The 22,845-nt window shown below is 34.7% G+C and overlaps 1 long non-coding RNA gene and 1 pseudogene across 4 annotated transcripts in view; one reads left to right on the top strand and one right to left on the bottom strand.

Moving 5' to 3' along the window:
• Positions 1-22,845, bottom strand: part of LOC100782278 (uncharacterized) — a 31,800-nt gene that overhangs the window by 4,244 nt on the left and 4,711 nt on the right. Inside the window, exon 5 of one of the 4 annotated variants that reach the window (XR_417172.4) lies at positions 21,211-22,784. The exons of the other annotated variants lie outside the window; for them this stretch is intronic. This is a non-coding gene — a long non-coding RNA (uncharacterized lncRNA). Of the gene's footprint in view, positions 1-21,210; positions 22,785-22,845 lie in introns of those variants that run through there. 4 annotated transcript variants of the gene reach the window in all.
• Positions 11,575-15,710, top strand: LOC121173234 (uncharacterized; annotated as a pseudogene).

The following is a 22,845-nucleotide window of genomic DNA, read 5'->3' as shown; positions in this document are numbered from 1 at the left end:
CTGGAAGTGGCGTCTACCCAGACTTATCTTCCTTAACCGGAAGTGGCGTCTACCCAGACTTATCTTCCTTCACCGGAAGTGGCGTCTACCCTGACTTATCTTCCTTCACCGGAAGTGGCGTCATCCAAACCTCCGTAGCCTGTATCAAGTGATCCGTTCCTAGTCAGGTTCACATCAAAGAAGATGATTCTTTTTTAGGTGGCTTCATTCAATTTCCTATAATCAATACACATCCGCCATGCAATAGTTTTCCTTACAGCTATGAGCTATTTCTGCTATTTTCCATGATACTTGTGCCATTTTTTAGGAACACATTTCACCAGACTTACCCATTCACTATCAGAGACGGGTTTGATGATGTCTGCATCCAACAACTTAGACACCTCTCCCTTGACAACCTCCATCATGTTGAGGTTGAGCCTCCTTTTAGGCAACGACTTAGTTTCTTGGTCTTCTTTCGTATGGATCCTACGGGTGCCTATAGTAAGGTCAATACCCTTGATGTCATGAATGGTCCACCCAAATGCCTCCTTGTTGTCCCATAAGACCCTTAAAAGTTTCCCTTCTTCTATTACATTCAAACCTGTAGCAATAACAACTGACAAAGAAATAGGGGGGTCAAGAAAAAATTATTTTAATTTGGAGGGTACGGGCTTTAACTCTAACATGGGAGTTTCCTCAATGGAGGATTTAGGATTTGGTCCACTACTCCTTCCAACTCTTCAAACCTATGATTTTTTATTGGCTTGCCATTGCTTTAAGGTTGGAGGAGAACATCAGTATTTCCTCCTTAGTAGTAAGAACTCTTTCTAGAGGATCCTCCACTCCCACACTTGAAAATGAAGATTCCACCAAAGCATCAACGGGATCTCTTACCTTAATTAAATTACAGGTAGGAAAATAGGTAGGCATTTTCACAATATTAGATTAATTAAAAACAACTTGCTCATCACCCATCTAACAGTGGGCTTACCTTGCCTAACCTTTACAACCACGTCACAACTATTGAAGAATAGACATCCTAGTATGATTGGGACATCCCTATATTCCTCCATATCGAGCACCACTAAATCATCCGGAAAGACAAACTTGTCCACCTTAACCAGCACATCCTTAACTATGCCTTTAGGATAAACAATAGACACATGTCACCCTCAAACCTATTTCCTTGAAAACTGAGTAAGGCATTAAATTAATACTTGCCCCATGTCACATGATGCGTAAAAATAATACTCGAACAACAAGTGTATCCTACGCAGTAATAACAGTGGACTAAAATTTCAGATTTCAAACCCTTGAGACTAGTTGTATTAGAGTATTGTAAGAGATGCTTTTATTCAACTGCAATCTCGGGTAGTTATAGACATTAAGATTAGTTATGGCAATTGTCTTAGTGACATCACTTTCTGTAAATACCTAACTGTCATACCCTAATTTCGTTCGGACCATCCGTTTGTTGGGATGCGACCCTCGCTTGACCACTTCGAGGTACTTGACACCCATCGTTAGGCAATCCGTAAAGTTCCGCGACATGTCGGGAGTTGAAAGAACGTGTTAAGGCGCGATCCGTAAAGTTCCGTAACATTCCGGAAGCCAAAGAAGGGATGATTGTGTAATCCGTAAAGTTTCGTGACATTACAAAAAGAAAACAAGTATCGTTACACAATTTGTAAAGTTCCGTAACGTTACGGAAAAAGAATCAGCAAAAAAGGGGGGCAGGGGTGTATTTAGTAAACAGGGGGTACAAATAGCAATCAGGCCCACTTAGGCCTTCTAGGGTCTTCCAACAGAAGGCGGTGCCTTCTGTTGGAAGTAACCTAGCTCGCCTAGGCGAGCTGGGCGGCAACCACCACCCTTTTTTCCCCTATAAATAGGGGGAGGAGGGCAGAACAAAAATGTTCAACCCTCCTGGTACCTGAGAATCACTTAAAATTAGTGAGAAAAATTGTTTCCGTGAAGAAAATCCAAGCCAAGGCGCTTCCGTAACACTTCCGAGACGTTTTCGTGGGCGATTTTGCGAAGGTTTTTCACTGTTCTTCATCGTTCTTCGTTCGTTCTTCGTCGTTCTTCGGTCTTCAACCGGTAAGTTCCGGAAATCAAACTTTTCAATTCATTCTATGTACCCTTAGTGGTCCCCACTTGTTTCACGTGCTTTTATTTTCATTTCATTTACTTTCCGTACCCCCTTTTGACGTGCTTTAGTAATTTATTTAAGTCATTTTCTCGCCTAATCAAAAAATAAAATAAATTTCCACCGATCATTTGAATTGTAACACCTTTTAATTTCTGTTAAAATGAAATTCGATCATTCGGTCATGTCGTAACCACGTTTAAAACCAAAAAAAGGCAAAATAATAATATAATAATAAAAAAATATATCTTTTAATAAAATAATCAAAAAAATCAATTGGACGTTTTTCTTTGGGATTTTTCTTTCTTAATCGAATTGACTAATAACCAAAGTGAAACTAAGGCTAAAATCAATTCATAAATCAAACTTTTGTCATCACCTAAAAAGCCATTTTTAAGGTCCAACGCCTTGAAATGGTCTTTTCCGCTTTTATTGGTTAAACGTGGATTTCTAAAAGCCTAAAATCAACACGTAGCTTTGTTACCTCTTTCAAAAAACCAAGGGATCATTAATGGTCCAATGCCTTAATTTTTTCTCTCCTTTCAAAAGAATCGAAAGATCGTTTAATGGTCCAATGCCTTAAAAGACCTTTCATTCAATAAAAATATATCTTGCAAAAAAAGGATAAAAACAATTTAACCAACGTTGAGTTCTCAAAGAACTACATAGGTTTGATTTCCTTATCACAATTGAGGAATATGTAGGAGCAAGGGAAACACCCTTGTCGACCACAAAAAGATAAAAAATATAAAAAGGCATAAAAAGACATAAGAACGTAAAAAGGGGAAGATAACACAAATTGAAGTCATATTTGCACACTTGATTAAAGGCTGCCGTCCTTTGTAACGGAGCGTGGGGTGCTAATACCTTCCCTGTGCATAAATACAACTCCCGAACCTTTCACTTAAAGTTCGTAGACCACGTCTTTTCCGGTTTTTCCAACATTTTTCCTCAAATAAACGTTGGTGGCAACTCCGCGCGTATTCCTTTCTTGGAAGACACACCCGTGAGTCTCGCGTCGCCCTCCCGCCGAAGGGTAGGTTGCGACACTAACTGTACACCTCTATTAAGTGAATGATGAAACTCTGTTGCTTCCCTTGCTTTTTCATTTTCTTATTTACATATATAAATTTCAAATAAATACCTAAATGAATGATTGGACGTTAAGCTCTTTTCTTTTAATTTCTCTTTTGAAAGCAATGGGTCAATGAAATGATACAAACAAAAAAACAAATAACATGCATAGTTATTGTCTTTGTTAACAAACAGTGTGTAACCTTAGGATCACAAACCACAAATCATACATAATAAAGGCGGGCAAGTAATGGCCATCTCATATGTATTGCTAATTAAGATAATTTGTTGTACTTTAATGACCAGTTACAAAAATGTGGTCCATTGAAAAGCCATATCTACTCCTTTTTGTCCTTTACAAATACATATATCGTCTGTGTGTTTGAATTAATTTTGTTATCACAAGTGTATTCCTAGTTTTATCTTAAACAATTTGTATTGCTTGTAGGTACTACTATTTAAGTGCGTAATGAAGTTAAAGCTACCGAAGAACTTCTTGTTGCTTGATTGAACATAAACTCATCTAATTATCACTGTTGTTAATGCACTCATAGTTTCTATTACCAGCATCTTTTGAGGTATGTATGCCTTTTTGACACTTATGTCGTTATTACATTTGTTGTTCATATATGAGTATTGTTTAATATTACAATTTTCTGCATTGTGAGCGAACCATAGTTCCCCGTTTGAGATTGAATACAACGATTAATACGGACAGTTTGGATTAATCATTGTATTTAATCTTGAATTGTCTATTTGAACAGTTTGGGAAGACTAATTGTTTTTAACTTAATTCTTACGTATAGGTTAAGTATGTTGTGTTAATTTTGATTAAATTTTGGTTTATTGCATATTGCGTTGTTCTCCGAGTACATAGTTGATCATGGTGAATCCATATCACCACTTTCATGTTGTGTACTTGGAGACCAATGTGAAATGCTGCCGAAATTTCATCAAATTTAACATAACCTACTTAACTTGTACGTATAAATCAAGTAAAAAAGATGTCTTCCCGAATGGGATAGGGTCACACCTTTTTATGAAAAAAGTGAGATTTTCATGCATATGAGATAATGTACCTCGTATCACAGTACACGAAATATGGATCGAAGTTGGATGAAAACAGCACGCATAACTCACAAGTATGAGAAGGGGGTTGAAGATTTCTTACAATTTGTGCAACAAAATGCACCATAAATGGGTGGAAAATATTTGTGTCCATGTGTTAAATTTCTGAATGGGAGACGACAATCATTGAATGACGTTATATCACATCTTATATGTGAGGGTATTAGTCCTACTTATACAAAATGGATATGGCATGGTGAATTACCACAAATGTCAACAATCCCTCTGACTGAGGCAGTTGATGTATCGAAGATCGCATAGAAGACAGGATACGTGATCTTGGGCAAGAGGGTTTTGGGCAAGCTCATGCACCTTATTATGAAAATTTAGAAACTGATTCTAAGAAGCCATTGTATTTGGGATGCACAACCTTCACACAGTTATCAAGGGTGTTAGCTTTGGTGAACTTGAAGGCAAGATTTGGGTGGAGTGACAAAAGCTTCACTGAATTGTTTCTGTTATTGAAGAATTTGCTTCCTGAAGATAACACCTTACCCAAGAATCATTATAAGGCGAAGAAGATATTATGTCTTGTGGGTATGGAATACCAGAAAATTATGATTGTATTTTGTATAGAAATTGGTTTGTCGAAATGCGCAACTGCCCTATATGTGGGGTCTCACACTACAAAGTGAAGTATGGCGAATGCAGTGATGATGCAACCACAAACAATGATCATCCATCAAAGGTGTGTTGGTATCTTCCAATAATACCCAAGTTTAAGTGATTGTTTGCTAATGCAGATGACGCAAAAAACCTAACATGGCATGCAGATGACAAAAAAAATGATGGATTGCTACGTCATCCAACTGATTCTCTCCAATGGAAGACAATTGATCAGTTGTATCCGGATTTTGGATAAGATCCCAAAAACCTAAGGGTTGGTCTTGCTTCCGACATAATTAATCCTTTTGGTAACTTGAGCACCAGCCATAATTCATAGCCTATTTTGCTAATGATTTACAACCTTCCTCCTTGGTTGTGCATCAAATGAAAATACATTGTGTTGTGTATGATGATAGTCGGTCCAAGATAGCCAGGAAATGACATTGATTTCTATCTTGCTCCCTTGATTGCAGACTTGACAAAATTATGGGTAGAAGGGGTTGGTGTGTATGATGGGAATCTTTAATAGAGCTCCAGGTTGCGTACAATGATATTTTGCACCATTAACGACTTTCCATCTTATGGGAATTTGAGTGGATATAGTGTCAAAGGACACCACACATGTCCTATATGTGAGAAAGACACAAGCTACATCCAACTAAAGCATGGAAAGAAGACAATATATACAAGGCATCAAAGATTTCTAAAACCTTATCACCCGTATCGGTGAATGAAGAGAGCATTTAATGGGACATTAGAGATTGATAGTGCACCAAAACCATTGTGTGGACATGAATATTTTGATTGGGTCAACAACATCATAACTATCTTTGGGAAGATAGAAAAAAAGGATGGGTCCGACAATAACATTTGGAAGAAAAGGTCAATATTCTTTGATCTTCCTTACTAGTGCGATCTACATGTATGACATTGTCTAGATGTAATGCATGTCAAGAAAAATGTGTGTGATAGTTTAATTGGCACCCTTCTTAACATTAAAGGCAAGACAAAAAATGGTTTGAAATGTTGTCAAGATTTGGTAAACATGGGTATTCGACAACAGTTGCATCCAGTATCACAAGGACATCGAATGTATTTGCCCCTAGCATGTCACACAATATCAACGATAGAGAAAAAAAGTTTGTGACTGTCTAAAAAATGTTAAAGTCCCACAAGGATACTCTTCAAATATCAAGAGTCTTGTATCCATCAATGATCTGAAATTGGTTGGGTTAAAGTCTCATGATTGTCACATGTTAATGCAAAAATTGTTGCATGTAGCTGTTTGCAGTATATTACCTGACAAAGTTAGGGTTGTCATAACTCGATTGTGTTTTTTCTTCAATGCAATCTACAGCGAATTCATTGACCCTGAACAATTGGATGATTTGGAAAATGAGGCTTCCATTATCATTTGTCAATTGGAGATGTATTTTCCACTATCATTTGTTGACATTATGATTCATTTACTTGTTCATCTTGTACAAGAGATATGGTTATGTGGGTTTGCCTTTCTATGGTGGATGTATCCGGTTAAGTGGTACATGAAGGTGTTGAAAAGTTATATGAAGAATCAATACCAACTCAAAGCAAGCATTGTCGAAAGGTACATCATAGAAGAAGTTATTGAGTTTTGTTCTAAGTATATAGAAACTGGTACACCTGTCGGCCTTCCTCAAAGTCGTCATGATTGCACACGGCAAGGTAGGGGAACACGAGGATTCAATGTTGTAACCATGGATTGGCAGGAGGTCTCACAAGCGCATCTATATGTACTAAACAACACAACAGAGGTTATCCCGTACATAGATGCTCACAAACAAAATGTGACAACTACTCACCCAAAGATGAACATGATGAGGGTGTTGCAAGAGCACAATAGAACTTTCATTAACTAGTTTAGAAAAACTATCTTCGCTGATGATAGTGCTTCTAAAACATTAAGCTTGTTAGTTGTTGGACCAAATCTCAATGTCCCCCCATGGATGGGTTATGATATCAATAACTATTCCTTCTACACAAAGTCACAGGATGATAAAAGTATCATGTAGAATAGTGGGGGGGAGCATTGATGCTCATTCAGATCACTTTAGTAATAGTGCATCCGATAACAATTCGATTCGAGCGTCCATGCCTTATTTTGGAGTGATTCAAGAATTTTGGGAGCTTGATTACGATGATTTTAAAGTGTCTGTCTTCAAGTGCAACTGGGTTAATGAAAATATGGGTGTGCATCAAAACAAAATGAGGCTTACTTTGGTTGACCTTGAAAAGGTTGGTTACAAGGACGAGCCTTTCATCATGGCAGCACTAGCCAAATAGATGTTTTATATCCAAGATCCGAGTGACTTAAGATGGTCAGTTGTTCTACAGGGGGAAACAAGTGGTATCCCTTACTATATTGATGCTTCAACACTTGATGTTAACGAGATGCCCACCTTTTCCCCGTAAATGCCTTCCATAAATGCTGAAAATGAGGAAAATGATGTACATGCAAATCGTAACGATCATGATGAAGGTTTATGGGAGAATACGCCTACGCTGCGGTATATACCCAAGTAATGTTTAATATATTACATTTTACAGTTGTGGTTATTTACAATTTGATACTTACATGTTGTTCTAATTACTTTGTGTTTACTGATTTTTATTTTTATTTTGGACAGGACCCTTGGCAACACCCCCAAGTTCCCTTCCACCTTCAGATGCTCCTTCAGCAACTATGTCAAGGAAGACTAGACAAACTACCCGACTTAGAAGGTTGACTGTCAATCCTACAACTGGCAGAGGATCAGGCCCCCATAAAGAAAAGTTCCATAGTTACCTGGGGGTAGTAGCGTGGGAAAAAATTTCGATAGTACATTCCAGTTGGAAAGTTGTCCCAGAATCTCTAAAGAACCTAATATGGGATGACATTTTGGTAAGTGCAGTTAAGTAACCCTTTGGGTTTCTTTTTGTTTAATTAAGTTGCAAAGGTTGTCATTGAGTAAGCGTTTGAATACAATTTTTTATTGCACGGTAAATTTGACATCACTGAAGGTTCAACTAACAAGAAAAAGGTCATGTCAAAGGGCACCACGAGATGAAGTCAATTTAAGCCTTCCCTCACCACTAAATATGTATATGCTGACAATGAGGGTCAAGATAAACATGATCCTTCTGCTAAGTATGGTCTGGATCCATAAACTTGGGAACAATTTGCAAAAAGTCAACAAACCCCTAATTGGCAAGTTTGATGTAACTAGGTTTTTGTTAAAATTTGATTTATGTTAAGTTTGTTAAATTCATTATTTAGTGGAAACTGTTTACAATTCATGACATGGAATATGGAAAAAAGCTCAGGAAATTCAAAAATTCAATGACTGCCCCCACTTACTATTTCGTGGGGTTACGATCTTCTAGAAAAAAAACCAATGGACGAGAAAAGGAAGACACGACTCCTACAAGCTGAGTTTATGAAAATTCAGCAATGACCGTCGACCCTCCATCCCCAATTGCAAGACATGTGAAGTGGAAAATGACTCGAACAAAGCAATATAGGTAGATGACATCTACAACGGCACAACAAATCTCTGAAAAAATTGTGAGTTCATGTTATGAGTTAATTTGAATTAAAAAAATATGGTATGAAAACCATGATCTAAGTTTACAATATAACTCCTTTCTGTGGTTGTTACAAGATGATTTACAGGAATAAACGACACAGGGCAGGTTTGTTCCTGATGGTCGTGCCGACATATTGAATACTGTGCTTGGCCGGTTGGAGCATCCTGGTCATGTTCGTGTAGCTGGGACTGGTGTCACATTCAGTTAGTACTTTGGACAAGCATCACGTGGCTCCAACACTTCATCAGCAACAATCACCACAGAACATTGTTAATATTTGTTTCATAATATTACTGTAATTGTTATTTTCATTAACTATATAGGATTCACACAATAATGTGTTGAAACCAGTTGGACCTGTTGAAAGGTGCAATACAGTTGCTGGAGACGATCCATTGGGAGAATTGATGAAGATCTTGTATGATGTTTACTAGAAGCCAGTTCAATTGTCGTGGGATGGGATGAAATTTGGAATTCCTAATGTACAAGCATCCTTTTTCATGACACATGCAGATCTAACTGAAATAATATCAGGTGACAAGTGTTTGAACATATCTATACTACAACTGTGGATTGTGTGAGTAAATTGAATTACAAGGTTTTTTTTATTACCTCATAATGAATATTCTTGACGATATAAAGGGTTAACAATATTGATGTCAAAAATAGGTTTATGGATGACTGGAGTACAAGCTTAGGTCATGGTTTAGTGTATAGTTTCCTTGAGCCTTAGTCTATACACAATGCTAAGGATAGACATCAAGAATGTCAACATTACATTGAAGCATGGGTCAAGGAGTCACAACGACAAGTGTACTTAGGAGCTTACTTGAATCAGTAAGTTAAATTTATGTAGTACACTCAAAATATTTTCATTATACATACCTAATTATAATTGTCGACTTTAGGGCACGTTGACAACTTGTTGTTCTGTGTTCATGGGATAATATTGTTGTTTGGTTTTGTTCTTTGAAGCCTGATATTAACATCAAAGCTGCAATTAACAGATTTTTTTAAAATTTATAATTGATTTAGTGTATAACTATTGTACAATATGTGAAAAGGATTTTGATGTTATATATGTTTATGTTATTTTTATAACAAGTGCAATAAAGACAATAACCAGTACTTTGGAACCTGCACCTCGGTGGATTGAACCAAAGGTTAGTAATTATTTAATCAATAGGTGTTTGCAATGAAGACATTTGTAACTTTGTATGGTTGGAGTGTTAAATATATTTTGTATGTTGAATTTAGAGTCATATTTAAACCGGAGGCTATGAGTGTGGATATTATGTGATGCATTGGATGTGGTGCATAGTTACTAGTGGTTTGAAGAATGAATGGAACAAGGTATATTTACTAACACAAATTTTAATTATTAGTTTGGTTAATATTTGTTAATTAATGTTTGTGGTTGTTAATAATGTCATAAGGGGACAACCTACTTGATTGTTTCCTAAGCATAGGATACTTGAAAGCCAAAAGAAACCTTCAAATTGATTATGCTGAAATTATATTTTTCTTGCAGGAAAACAATAAACCTTCAAATTGTTCGAGACTGTATATAGAATGTTAGATCATAGCTAGATTTTTAATCTCCAAAGATGGTGCATTTGTTATATAATTACTTTTTCTATTGGGATGTCTCTTTTTCTCTTACAATTTTATTTATGCTCTGGTATATTGAACACCTAGAGAATTGGCTGCTTCATTCCGCTGATTTTCTCTCTTTGCCTATTTTCTTTGTCTCTCTATGATACTAAATGTAATTTCCCTTGATAAGTGATGCTATTTGTTATACATTGTGAAGGGAGTTGATAGACAAGGTTGCAACAAAAAACGGGTGTTATTGTGTCTGTCCCGACTTCTTCAATGGGGACCCTTTTGATCCTAAGAATGAGAACATGCCTTTACCTGTTTGGTTAAAAGATCATGAACCAGTTAATTCTTACTTAATGATATTGTAAATTGTTTCAATTCAGATGTATAAAAATTGTGACTTGTTTATAAACTATAACACATTCTGATGCATGTTTCTTTATTTTGTAGGAAAAAGGTATTGAAACAACAAAACCTGTTATTGAAGCCTTAAAAAGGGAAGGTGCTTCTACTATTGGAGCTGCTGGTTTTTGTTAGGGCGGTGAGTGCCTTCCAGTTATTTGGTGTTTTGATATGTTTTCCTTTGTGTATCTTGCAATTTCAGCTCACCTTAGGTATAACCTCACAGAATCTATACTAACATTTACTTTACAATTTACTGAGTATGCAAGTGATGATAAATCTTGGTATGTGTTCCTTTTATTGGTTGGATTTAATGCTCTAGTTTCCCCTTGGGACATTCTTTTTACTCTATTTTTCGTTTGGGAAAGGATGAGGACAACTTCAGGAGGATGTGAAATTTTTATTGAATATATGCATTAGCATTAGTTGACCTATACTTAATTGAAGATATGTATCACATATTGTAGTTATAAAATTAAAAAGTCATTAAAAATGAAATAAAATAAAATAGAAACCAATTATGCACATCGTGTGGTATAGTTAGAGCATGATTAGCATCCATATTCAAGAGTTGTCGAAGTCAGGGAATTTCCCCACAATTTGTTTTAAGATAGTAGGTGAAAATATGTACTATTATATTTCATTAGCTTACACATTTTTTTCCAGCGGCATCAATCATTCCCAATTTTATGTTGTCTTTCTCATATTTTAGAATCAGAAGTAGTAGCTTGTGAAAGAAAAATATATACATACACAACAAGGTTATTGCAATTGTAGATATGAACCAAATGAGTACTAAAAGGAACACATGGAAGTTTGTCATCTTGATCCTAAGTTGTTACATTAGTTGTTCCTTGGAGGAATAAGAGAAACAAGTCCTAAAACAAGGTTCTTTGCAGAGGCTATGTCTATCTCATGTGAGCAATTGAAGCTCCACTCAGGTCATTGAAGATATTTGAATTTCATTTGCTGGCTCAAAGCTATATGCATTCACACTTGAGGAGCTAAGGGAAGCAACAAACAGTTTCTCAAGGAGTAACACGCTAGGTGAAGGAGGGTTTTGATCTATTTGCAAGGGTTTTGTTGATGACAAACTTAGGTCTGGTTTGAAGGGTCAAACTGTAGCTGCGAAAAGGTTGGACTTGGATCTCCTCGAAAGGTGACACGGAGTGGCTGGTTAGTTTGCTTTCTCAACTGCCCTTTTTAACTTTTTTTTTCATGATTACTCCTCCCCCAAAATCCCCATTTCTATAAATTTAAGATACCAACATATTTATTTTCTTTACAAAATACTACTACATTTATAAATAAATATCTTAGAAGAATTAATTGAACAACATGTCATGAAAATTGTTGTTTTCAACATATTTTGTTTTCTAGGCAGAGATTATAAACCTTGCACAACTAAGGCATCCACATCTTCTCACGTTAATTGGGTACTGTTATGAGGATGAACATGGGCTTTGGATGATGTTTTAATACTTGCCATCAAGCAGCTTGGAGAATCAACTATTCAGAAGTATGTCTCTTTTTTCTCTTCCACTTATCGTCCTTTAATTTTCTCATTTTTTCCTCAAAAGGGTAGGACTGTACATGAAGTTCATAAGGTCATTTGTTGTTGTATCTTTGATTATATCAATAGTAACTCACCCAAAGTCAAACATGATTACAAGATCAACCTGAATAATGACTATGAAATGATTTAGATTTTGGATGTTCTGTTCCATATGGTCCAACACACCTATAATTGTTTCGAACCTCTATGTTTTCTTTGTTTAGTGATGAGTGATTACAAATTGACAATCCAACATTTCAATGCAAAAAATTTGGAGTCTTACCATAAACCAAGGTTTAATAACAGTTTCTTTAGGTCGTTAATATGAACAAAATACTCTGCCATTTATTGCCACCATTTATAAGTCTGAGGAGGTTTCCATGCTTTCGAAAGGGGTGCAAGAACCAACCCATTTTGTGCCATTAATAGACACAGGTCAATGATAATGATTGTACAATGCAAGGATGATTCTATGGTACTTATGATTTGGATTCTGATTGTGAGGGTGGTGGAAATGGTAAACACTCTTACTACGAGGTAGTTTAGGAGAAGAAAGTTAATGTGGGAAGTTGGATGTTCAAACATAAGCTCAAGACTTCAAACAAATATCCATAGTTGATGTTGTATCTGAGAGTTGATGCAACCAGAAGGTTGTTTCTGGAGGTTACCATTATGGCACAAGGGGAATGCTTAAAATCGTATGTAGAGGCTTAATTTGTCCACACTTTGAAATCTATTTTGTAGTCATAAAATAGCAAGCTAGTTTAACAACATTCAATTTCCTTCAATATATCTGGTTTGATTGACAACAATTAACCATTTGGTTTCATGATTGAGCTTCCAGAGTCACCAAATTTTAGCGTCAGGTGGAGGTTAGATATAAAAAATGAAGGACCTAAGAGCCGGTTCTACCTTTTAGACATGGGTAGTTGCTGGAATAATAATGGTGCTCCTTGTGATGGAGATGTGCTAACTGATGTCAGTAGATATAGTGAGATGATCATTAATCCTGAAACACCAGCTTGGTGCAGCCCCATCAGTTTGGGGAACCGTCCACCCACCATTTCATATGACTCCAGAGGACAAAAAAATTTATAGAAATGACACCACCAATTTCCTCTACTCAACTTGTCACTATTACTGTGCTCCCAGTAATGCCAAACACTTGGAGCAACATGTATGCACTTGTGATCCTTACAGCAATCCTAAGGCACAAGAGATTGTTCAATTATTTCCTGACCCTATATAGGGTGCTTATAGCTATCCCACCAAAAAAGGAGATGGTTGCGGGTGGGGGATCCAAGGATTTGGGAACTTGATATTGGTGGGATGTCAAGTAGACTCTACTTTTATCAGGTCAATGATTGATTTTTGTATTTCATTGTTGTTTGATTATGTGTTTGATAAATTATTTGAATTTTTTGGTGCAGGACCCTGACCCTCCTTCTGCTAAAAGAATATGGACTTCTATTGATACCAGAACTAAGATATTTGTTAGTGCACAAGTTGAAGTAGCATAATGGACTATTAGTGACTTTGATGTCATTCTAACAGAGCCAAAGTATAGAATTCAAAAACTAGCTAGGAAGTATTAGACAGCTGATAGAGTCATAAGAGCACTTTGCATGCAATTAGTGTTGGGCTAGTACAAGAAACCTTGAACATGGCTAGTCAACCCAAACATGTCCATGGGTCATTATAAAGTGCATTTGCATTTTAGATTTTGGACCTCATCATCAAATCATGGTCGAGCTAAGTTCATAATTTTGCCCCTAATCGTGGTGGGGAATTAAAGTAATGTTATTGCGAGTGTAAATTTAAATTCTTTCCAAGAAATATACTAATGATTTTGTTTTTGTTGCATTGCACCTTAGGTTCCCAGAAATTATACCTCTAAACTTGGGAACATGCTTAGACCAAAGGATAGTGGACCAACATCTAGGTGGTTGAACCTTATTCATCAAACTTTGAACTCTAGCACAAGCTCCTCCAGTGGAGTTAATTCTCGTACATGCAATCCAAGTCAACATGTACAACAACACTATTATTGCCCAGCAGCAAAACAAATGGTGGGTATTTTTATATTGTTTGTCATTCTATTTCCATTTAAGCATTTTTGTTCTTGAAGAGAGACAATGCTCATATTAGCAGTAACATATGCCATGATCTTATGCATAGACTATTTACAAATTTGTTTATGTATTTGCTTCTTCATTGAATGATTAACCTAAAGACATTTCAAGTATATTAATTGACCCTTAATATCTTTCTTTTATTATGTGTCCATTTTTGTTACAAATTTTCAATCCAGCTTATAATTGTCCATGTATACCATTTAGTGTATAACTCAGCAACAAAATTTGTTCCTTGCTTTGGTATTTGTTTACAACTTATTTGACTATCTGTTTTTTGCACTTCTTCTGTGTTAGCAAGTGAATTATTATGCAACTAGCTAGTCATAATTAGTGCATCATTTAGATGATAAGAAATTGAAAGCCATGAAGTTCATGAAACTAGGATGTCGTCCTCATACATTCTACACTGCATAAGCAGTAAGGTGAGATATTAATCAACTCATCTATTTGATTCTTTCTTCATAGATTATGTATATTTTTTTCTTTTGGTTAATGACTATAGTATATATTTTCTTTTGTATACAGGTGAGTCTCTTTTGAAGTTTCTAGTGATCTCATAATTCAAGTTAAGGGAAGTAGATATCTTCTTCAGAAGGTATGTGAAATTGTTAATCATAGAAATTGGTCTATGTTGTTTAGTAGTGTGGCGGCATGATGTGGTGTCGAGTATGTTCAAATGATATTGAGAAGGGGAACTTAATTCAAAAGCTTGAGGTTTTCTTCAACTCATGCATTCTACTAGATTTTGGCTTATCAGTAACCAATTTATTTGAAATTTGATATTCATGAACATTGTATTTCTCACAATTCAATGGTTTGATTGATGGACATCACATAAAATAAGTTACATAGTTATTGTCGAAGTGTTTGAATTCTTTTACATTATTTGTAAAAGATTTAGCGTATAACGTATTTCAATATGACATGATTTAATGATTTGAATTATTGTAAAATAGGTGTCAATGAAAGAAAAAAAAACCATTTTATGACGGTTATGACGGAAAAACCGTCTTAGAATGTTATAGCACATTCTAAGACGGTTATGTCCCCAAAATCGTCTTAGGATGTGTTACAACATTCTAAGACAAATTTGGGGACATTACCGTCTTAGAATGTAACACCTTCTAAGACAGTTTTAACTTCAAAACCGTCTTAGAATATGCAACATTCTAAAACGATTGCAGAATCGTCATCGTAGAGTCTGTCACATTCTACGTATCGAAGATGAGTCATGACCAACGTAGAACATCGAATTTAACTGACATGAAAAGCCGCTTTTCTAGTAGTGAAAAAAAATATAAGTGTTAATAAAACCACTAATATTTGGTTAGAAGTATTTTATTCGACACATGTCAATCAAATTAAATAATATGATGGTGTGATGATAAATATATGATATTTTAAATTTCAATTTAATAAATCCATAATCAACATTATGTTAGACTTTTAAAACAACATGTAACTAAAAATAAATAAATAAAATCATCTAGAGTATTACTAAAGTATTTGTAAGAAATCACATGTTAAATTTAAATAAATTCATAGATACATGACAAAATTGTAAATATTACAATATTACTATTATATATATACTGTTACATATATATATATATATATATATATATATATATATATATATATATATATATATATACTGTTATATAAACAAATATTTATAGTTTGTCATAAAAGATATCAGAAATGGAAAAAAATGAATTCTTTTAAATTCTAAACGAAAGTTAAATACAAAATATAAATAAATATTTTTTCCATATTTATAACACTCCTGTATCAGAATTTTATAGATGCTGGAATTAAGTTATGAAGCAAATATACGCAGAGACACACAAAATCACACCAACGTTTTTATAATTTTAAAATTGAGAAGAAAAAAAAAACAAATATCATAATTAAAAAAGAAAGAAATAATGAATTCAATATGACAAATATAAGAAAAATAAAATTGAAACGAAGCATAAATTTAAACCAAGTTTAAAAAATGTTTCTTTTTTAATTTTAAAACTGAGTTTGATTTGAAATTGAATATGATTTTAAAACTTTCCATTTTTTATTTGCAGGAGAGAAAATAAAATTGAATTTTTTAAAAAAAAAAACTGAATTCTTTAAAAATAAATAAATAGAGAAAAGTGGGATAGTTTGAAATTTTTTATTTTTTTAAAATTGATTGTTTTCAAATCCTTGTTCCCATTTTAAACCATATTGATGATATTATTTAAAATAATGTACAATAAAAACTGTTTTTATTAATAAGAAAGTTTTAAAATTTTACTTAAAAAAACAGAAGGGTCAAGTAAGCTTTGAAAGTTGTAATGTTTTAGATCAGCAGTACGTAATTATGATAAAATTTGTAAAACAAAATATTTTTCAATAATAAGAAAGTTATAAAATTAAAAGAAAAGAAGAAAAAAAAGAAGGACCAACCAAGTAAGCTATATAATCGTCAATCTTTTAGTTTAACATCACGTGCTGATAAACATTTAAATAAAAGAATGACTTCAATTCAATATGACAAACATAACAATGAGGAGAAAGAAGAAACAAAATGAAAGAACAATAAGAGTAATGAAAAAAAAAAGTAACTTTTTTTAAGACATCAGATTATGCATATTAAGAAGCAATACAAACAAAAAAAAAATCATAAAAAAGCAAAAGCAAAAAGAAAATATTAAAAGATTTTAAACGAAACACGCAATTTGAAGAAAAAATTATTTTGATTTTAAAACTTCCCATTTGTTATTTTCATCGGCCACCGTGGTCTGTGAACTATCCATTAGGATGTTCATGGTCTGATTTATTAGTTTGATTTTTAGGGAAAAAAATCATCCAAATTAAATATAAAAAATATACGATTTGATTTTAATATAATACCAAATTAAACTAATCTTTTAATGTTGAGTTTGATTTTGTGGTTTTTTATTTTTTAATATATTATTATAATTTAAAATTTATTGACTAAACTTATATAATTATTATGAGAATCAAATGACACCAAAAAACCTTTATCACATAATTGACCAACACTTAATAAACTATGCTTAAGACCATCAACAAGTAAAACATTTTCTATAGAGGTAGAGGGATTCATACCTACTTTTCCAACTCCAAAAATTTTATCTTTGTTGTTGTCTCCATAGGTCACATGTCCACTATTCTTGGGAGAAATATGAGTAAACTTTGATGCATCTCCCGTCATGTGTTTGGAACAACCGCTATCAATGTACTAACTTTGCTTCAAGGAATCCTCTTCTTCGCTTTCATAGTTTTTGGCCATGAGACTTAGATTTACAAATTCATTTTCTGAATCACTTGATGAACCCATGTCATTATCTTCCCAAGTAATATATACTTTCTTACTTTATCTTTGAAGGTTTTCTTGTCAGATTTTTTCATTCTTCTTTTGAAGATTGGACAATCAACTCTTAGGTGCCTAGGTTGATCACATTCATAGCATGTTGGATTTGAGGAGGAATTTTCTCCTTTCCTCTTTGGATTGAAGTTTGTTTTTTTCGATTTCCTTTGTTCCTCAGAAAAATAGTTGTAATAAAATAATGCTTTGAAAATATATATATATATATATATATATATATATATATATATATATATATATATATATTTGATTTATTCATTTGATAGGAAATAAGCTCATATGGTCGGAGCATTCTCGCAAAACACTGTGACCCTGACTGGTCTCCCTATGATATTACCTAGTGAGAGTGACTTGACTTATTATTGTGTGGTTTGTCTTGTCATGTACTCCTAGGCGCCCGACGAGGTTTTTCACTGACATGGTATCACATTGCATATAGGCTTGAGTCTTAACATAACTGTCACATACGCTTGCTAATTGTTTATTATGAAATTGATGTGTTATTATGTCTTGATCGGAGTGTGTGATTCTTGTGTATAGTGATTGATGATTGAAAGGTGTGATTGATGGATGAAAAGTGTGATTGATGAATGACAAAGTGATGAAATAATGTGAGATATGCTAAGTAAATTGTATTCGGCTACTATATGTTGTGTTGTTTCTCTCTAGTAGTTAGAAATGTGATAACTCACTCCCGGTTTGCTGTTTGTGTTTGGATCCTGTGATGATCTTGAACTTTGTGTTCGGGGGAGCAGATGAATAGGTGGATGACTATGAAGAACCTCAAGCTAGAGGACACGGGAACACCACGCTTTGATAGGATGTGACATTAGGATATAGGTTCTATATTAATTGTATGAGACTTAGATGACCTTCTTTGAGTCGAGATGACTTTATTATTTATTTGGACAAGTTTGAATATGATGTAGAAGAAAGTGAATGTGAGCCTTTTACCCATTTGAAAAGCTTGTATTTATAAATGTTTTAAAAATACTTTTAATTAATATTTGAATTTTTATTCCTTTATTAATATATATGTGAGGGGTAGAGGGTGTTACAAGCTACAGCTCGCATGGGTGAATTTGCCTGCACCCCTTGACTATTTTCTATAAATGGTCATGCAAATGTTGCAAAAGACATCCAGTAGCAGAGAAAAAATGTGAGAAGCTAAGGAAGTGAAGAAGAAAGTGGAAAATGAAGCCCAAGCCCTACAAAATTGTGACCGTAGATCGCATCCTTCGTCATTTCTCTTGTTAGTTTTGTGCTCTATGCAATGATCGATTAGTTTTTCTTAAGGATTGGATGTAATCTTTGGCCCTTATGTATCCCTTTTGATATTATATATGTATGAATCTTTTCTACCCATTATTGGTGATTTCATTATGTTCGTAATGCTTGATTCTATTTGATCACTAGTTTCGTGAAATTGGATTTTAAGTTTGACTGGGAAGTACTCTAGAATTTGAACTGAATGAAGTTACTCTTTACGTTACGTTGCTAGGAATAGAGCATAACATTTTGATTGCAAAAATCACGAGACTATGATTGAAATGTTGGAGTATTTACTTTATATGTGAGGGATCGATATTTAGTAAATATTCTTAGGTCTCAAGTACGAGGAATCAACTTGGGATAACTCAATGTGTGCATCAGTAATGTTAGAAAATGATTCATATATGTTAATTTTATTAGGATACTAAGGGCATGAACGATGAAATCCAATCCTACATTTTCCTTGAATTAATTAAATTTGTTATTATTGTTTTTGTAACTTTGCGTATTTCCGACGCACTAAATTCCATTGTTTCCATTATTTCCGTAAATTTCGTTATTTCATTATTTTAAATTATCTTTCATTAACTAAATAAACCCATGATATTTCAATTAAAATTGTACATAACTATTAAACTGATAACTTTTATCCGAATGAACTAAGTCAAATCCCTATGGAGACTATCTTTTTTACAAACCTGCGATCACAATTGGTACGCTTGCCAAAAGTCTAACACAAAGGCAATTACATCAGACACTAGGCAAGACCATAGCTGGTTGGATGCATCTTCAACCCAATATATTTCATGAAACTGAAAAACTAGTTTCACTAATATATTTGCCACTAGGTTCCCACTTCTCTTAGTGAAAGAGAGAGGTAATATCCTTATCCTTGGGGTCAACAACTTGCATTCTCTAAGGATCTCCACTTGGTATGAATGATCATAAGGGTTATTCCTCTTCCACGACAAGTGTTATAGTTGGTTATCAATTTCATAAGTCGTGTTTGAGAAGTAGAGATTGTGTGCTAGTTTAATAGCCCATCTGAATGCCAGTGTCTGTTAGAAGAGGTTCAAAACAGCTGGTAGTGAAAAAGGTTGTTGAAGCTAGGTGATTTCCTTCATTGTCGTGATATACGACCAAAACATGTGCCAATTCTAGCCTTGATTGAAGCATCCAAGTTGAATTTTATTTGAGAGCTTGGAGGGGGTCTCCAAACTTGATGGTTGGCTTCTGTCTTCCATTCTTGTGTTTTCTGTTTGATCCCAAGCCACTTGCCATCTCCAAGACTTGCTTTAACTGAAGCTCCATTTGCAAAAAGACCTATGTGTTCCTCCTCTTCCATATTACCCAAGCCAGTTCAAAAAAATTGCAGTTAAATATGTGTCACGAAGGGATTTCACTCTACGAATGCATGACACAAAACTCATGATCTCAGGTGTGGGGTAGAAACCAGTATTGGAAGCAAACCATATTCTTCATACATATTCACATCCTAGCAAACCATGTTCTATAGACTCTTCCTCCATCATGCACCATGGGCACAAAGGATCAACATTAATTCCTTTTTTAACCAGACTTTGTTTGGCTGGTAGGATTTGGTGGCAAGCCTTCCATATCAGATTCTGGCATTTAGGCACCATGTCAACTTTTCATATTGTGTCCCATAGATCCCTAGTAATCGCACTTGATGAGCCCACATCTATTTCTTCCTTCTACATCTTTTTGTGGTATCGCGATCTCACTATGTATATTCCATCTACAATGTGGCTCTATATTAATTGGTCATTTCTCCCCACATCTGTTAGAGGAATCCTACATGTTTCTCTCTCTACCATCAATAATATCTATTTTCCATTGTTTCATTTCTTGATCAATGATATCTAAAACTAACAATGAGTTCTCCCTTTGCCTTCTCAGTGGGTCTTGAACAAGATGGGTTGGGTCAAACGACAAACATTTAACTTCAAACGCCCGTACCTAGCTCCCATTACCAATCCTCCAAAACATCCCTTCCACCATAATATCTTTAGCTAAAATGATACTCGACCAAATGTAGTTGGGGCTATTCCCTTTTATAGCCTCAAGGGGATGACATTTAGGATAACATCTTACTTTAAGAGTGTGTGCCATAAATGAATTTTCAACTGTTATCAAGCGCAACCATTGCTTTTACACAATAGCTTTATTAAAAGTTGTAGTCACTATAAACCTGAGGCCTTCCTCCTTTCTCCTCCTTGATAGTTTTCCCCATCTCATCCAATGGATCTTTCTTGTATCCACAAGCCCTCCAAGAAAAATTTGGAAATCATTCTTTCAATATCATCACAGAGTGTTGGTGGCTATTTAAAACAAGTCATAATGTATGTCGGGTTAACTGCACTACTAACTTAGTTAGAGTTTCATGTTCACTCTTTAACATAGCCTTTTCCTTCCACCCCTTTAGTTTCTTCCACACCTTCTCCCTGACAAATTGGAACACCCAAGACTTTGATCTACTAATGATAGTGGGCAAACTGAGGTATATATCATGACTCTACATCGCCTTTACACCAAGAAGCCTTGTGAGCTAATCAATTTTGGGACTAGGAACATTTCGGCTACAAGAGAATTCTGATTTTTGGAGATTGATCATCTGACTTGAGACTTTTTCATAAACCTTCAAAAGAGAAGATATTATGCCAACTTCCTTCAAGTTTGCTCTAGGAAAAAGCACACTATCATCTGCAAAAAAATAAGTGAGAGATCTTTGGAGCATGTGGACATATTTTAACACCATGTATGGATTTCCTTTGGACTTCCTGTTTTTATCATAGCTAACAAAGAATCTGCACACAAAATGAAGAGGTAAGGGGACAGTCCCCTTGCCTCAAACCTCTATAAAGGTGAAAATCTCTATAGGGCTCGCCATTAATCAAAACTGAGAAAGTCACTATTAATACACACCTCATAATCATACCAATCCATCTCTGAGGAAAACCTTTTATGCTCAAAACTTTCTCCAAAAAAAGACATCTCTACTCTATCATAAGCCTTAAACATGACTAACTTGAGCGCAATATGTCCTTTCTTGCCCTTTACTTTCTTCTTCGTAAAATGGACACATTCAAAGGCAATAGTAGCATTATATGTGATCATTCTATTTGGCACAAAGGCACAATGGATTTCATCAACAGTAGGAGGCAAAATATGTTTTATCCTATTAGCAATTGTTTTCATGAGAATCTTAAAAATCAAGTTGCAAATTAGGCTAATAGGTCTAAATTCACTTGGTTGGGATGGATTCTTTTACCTTGGGGATCAAAGCAATAAGAGTCTTTTTGAGATGTGTGGGATCCTCCCTATCATTCAGAACTCTAAGAAGAAGACTCGTGACATCCTCTCCAACGACATGTACTACTACAAAGTAAGGCTTTCTACATCGGTTATTCGAGCCATTCTACATCGGTTTTCAACCGTCGTCGTAGTGAACGCTGTAAAAAGGGGAAGCCTTTTCTACGACGGTCGAAAACGACCATCTTAGAATGGTTAGCATTCTACATTGGTCGTCTCAGAACCAATGTAGAATGCATTGCATTCTAAGACGGTTTTTGACACGTGATCGTCTTAGAATGGTTAGCATTCTATAGCGGTCATCTCAAAACCGATGTAGAATGCCTTTTTTTATTTTTTTAGTTCGAGCTACACTTTTTTTTTTTTACAGAATTGGAGGTTACGTTCTTCAAATACAGTGAGCATTAAAAAATAAAGTAGTTCATAAACTAAACTACAACTTTACAAGTATTGAACAACAATAGCTATAACAAGTGAACAAACAATGATAAAAGCAGAACAAGAAAATAAAACAGGGGAATAATAACACAAGAATTGCAACAAATCTTCAAACTGCACAAACAAGGATAATAAGATCACCAACAATTGTAATCCACAAAAACAAAGGACAAAA

This window comes from Glycine max, chromosome 12 (genome assembly GCF_000004515.6).
Source record: "Glycine max cultivar Williams 82 chromosome 12, Glycine_max_v4.0, whole genome shotgun sequence".
Taxonomy (NCBI): Eukaryota; Viridiplantae; Streptophyta; class Magnoliopsida; order Fabales; family Fabaceae; genus Glycine; species Glycine max.
Note: the sequence above shows the minus strand (reverse complement) of the source record. Positions and strands in the feature narration are given on the sequence as shown.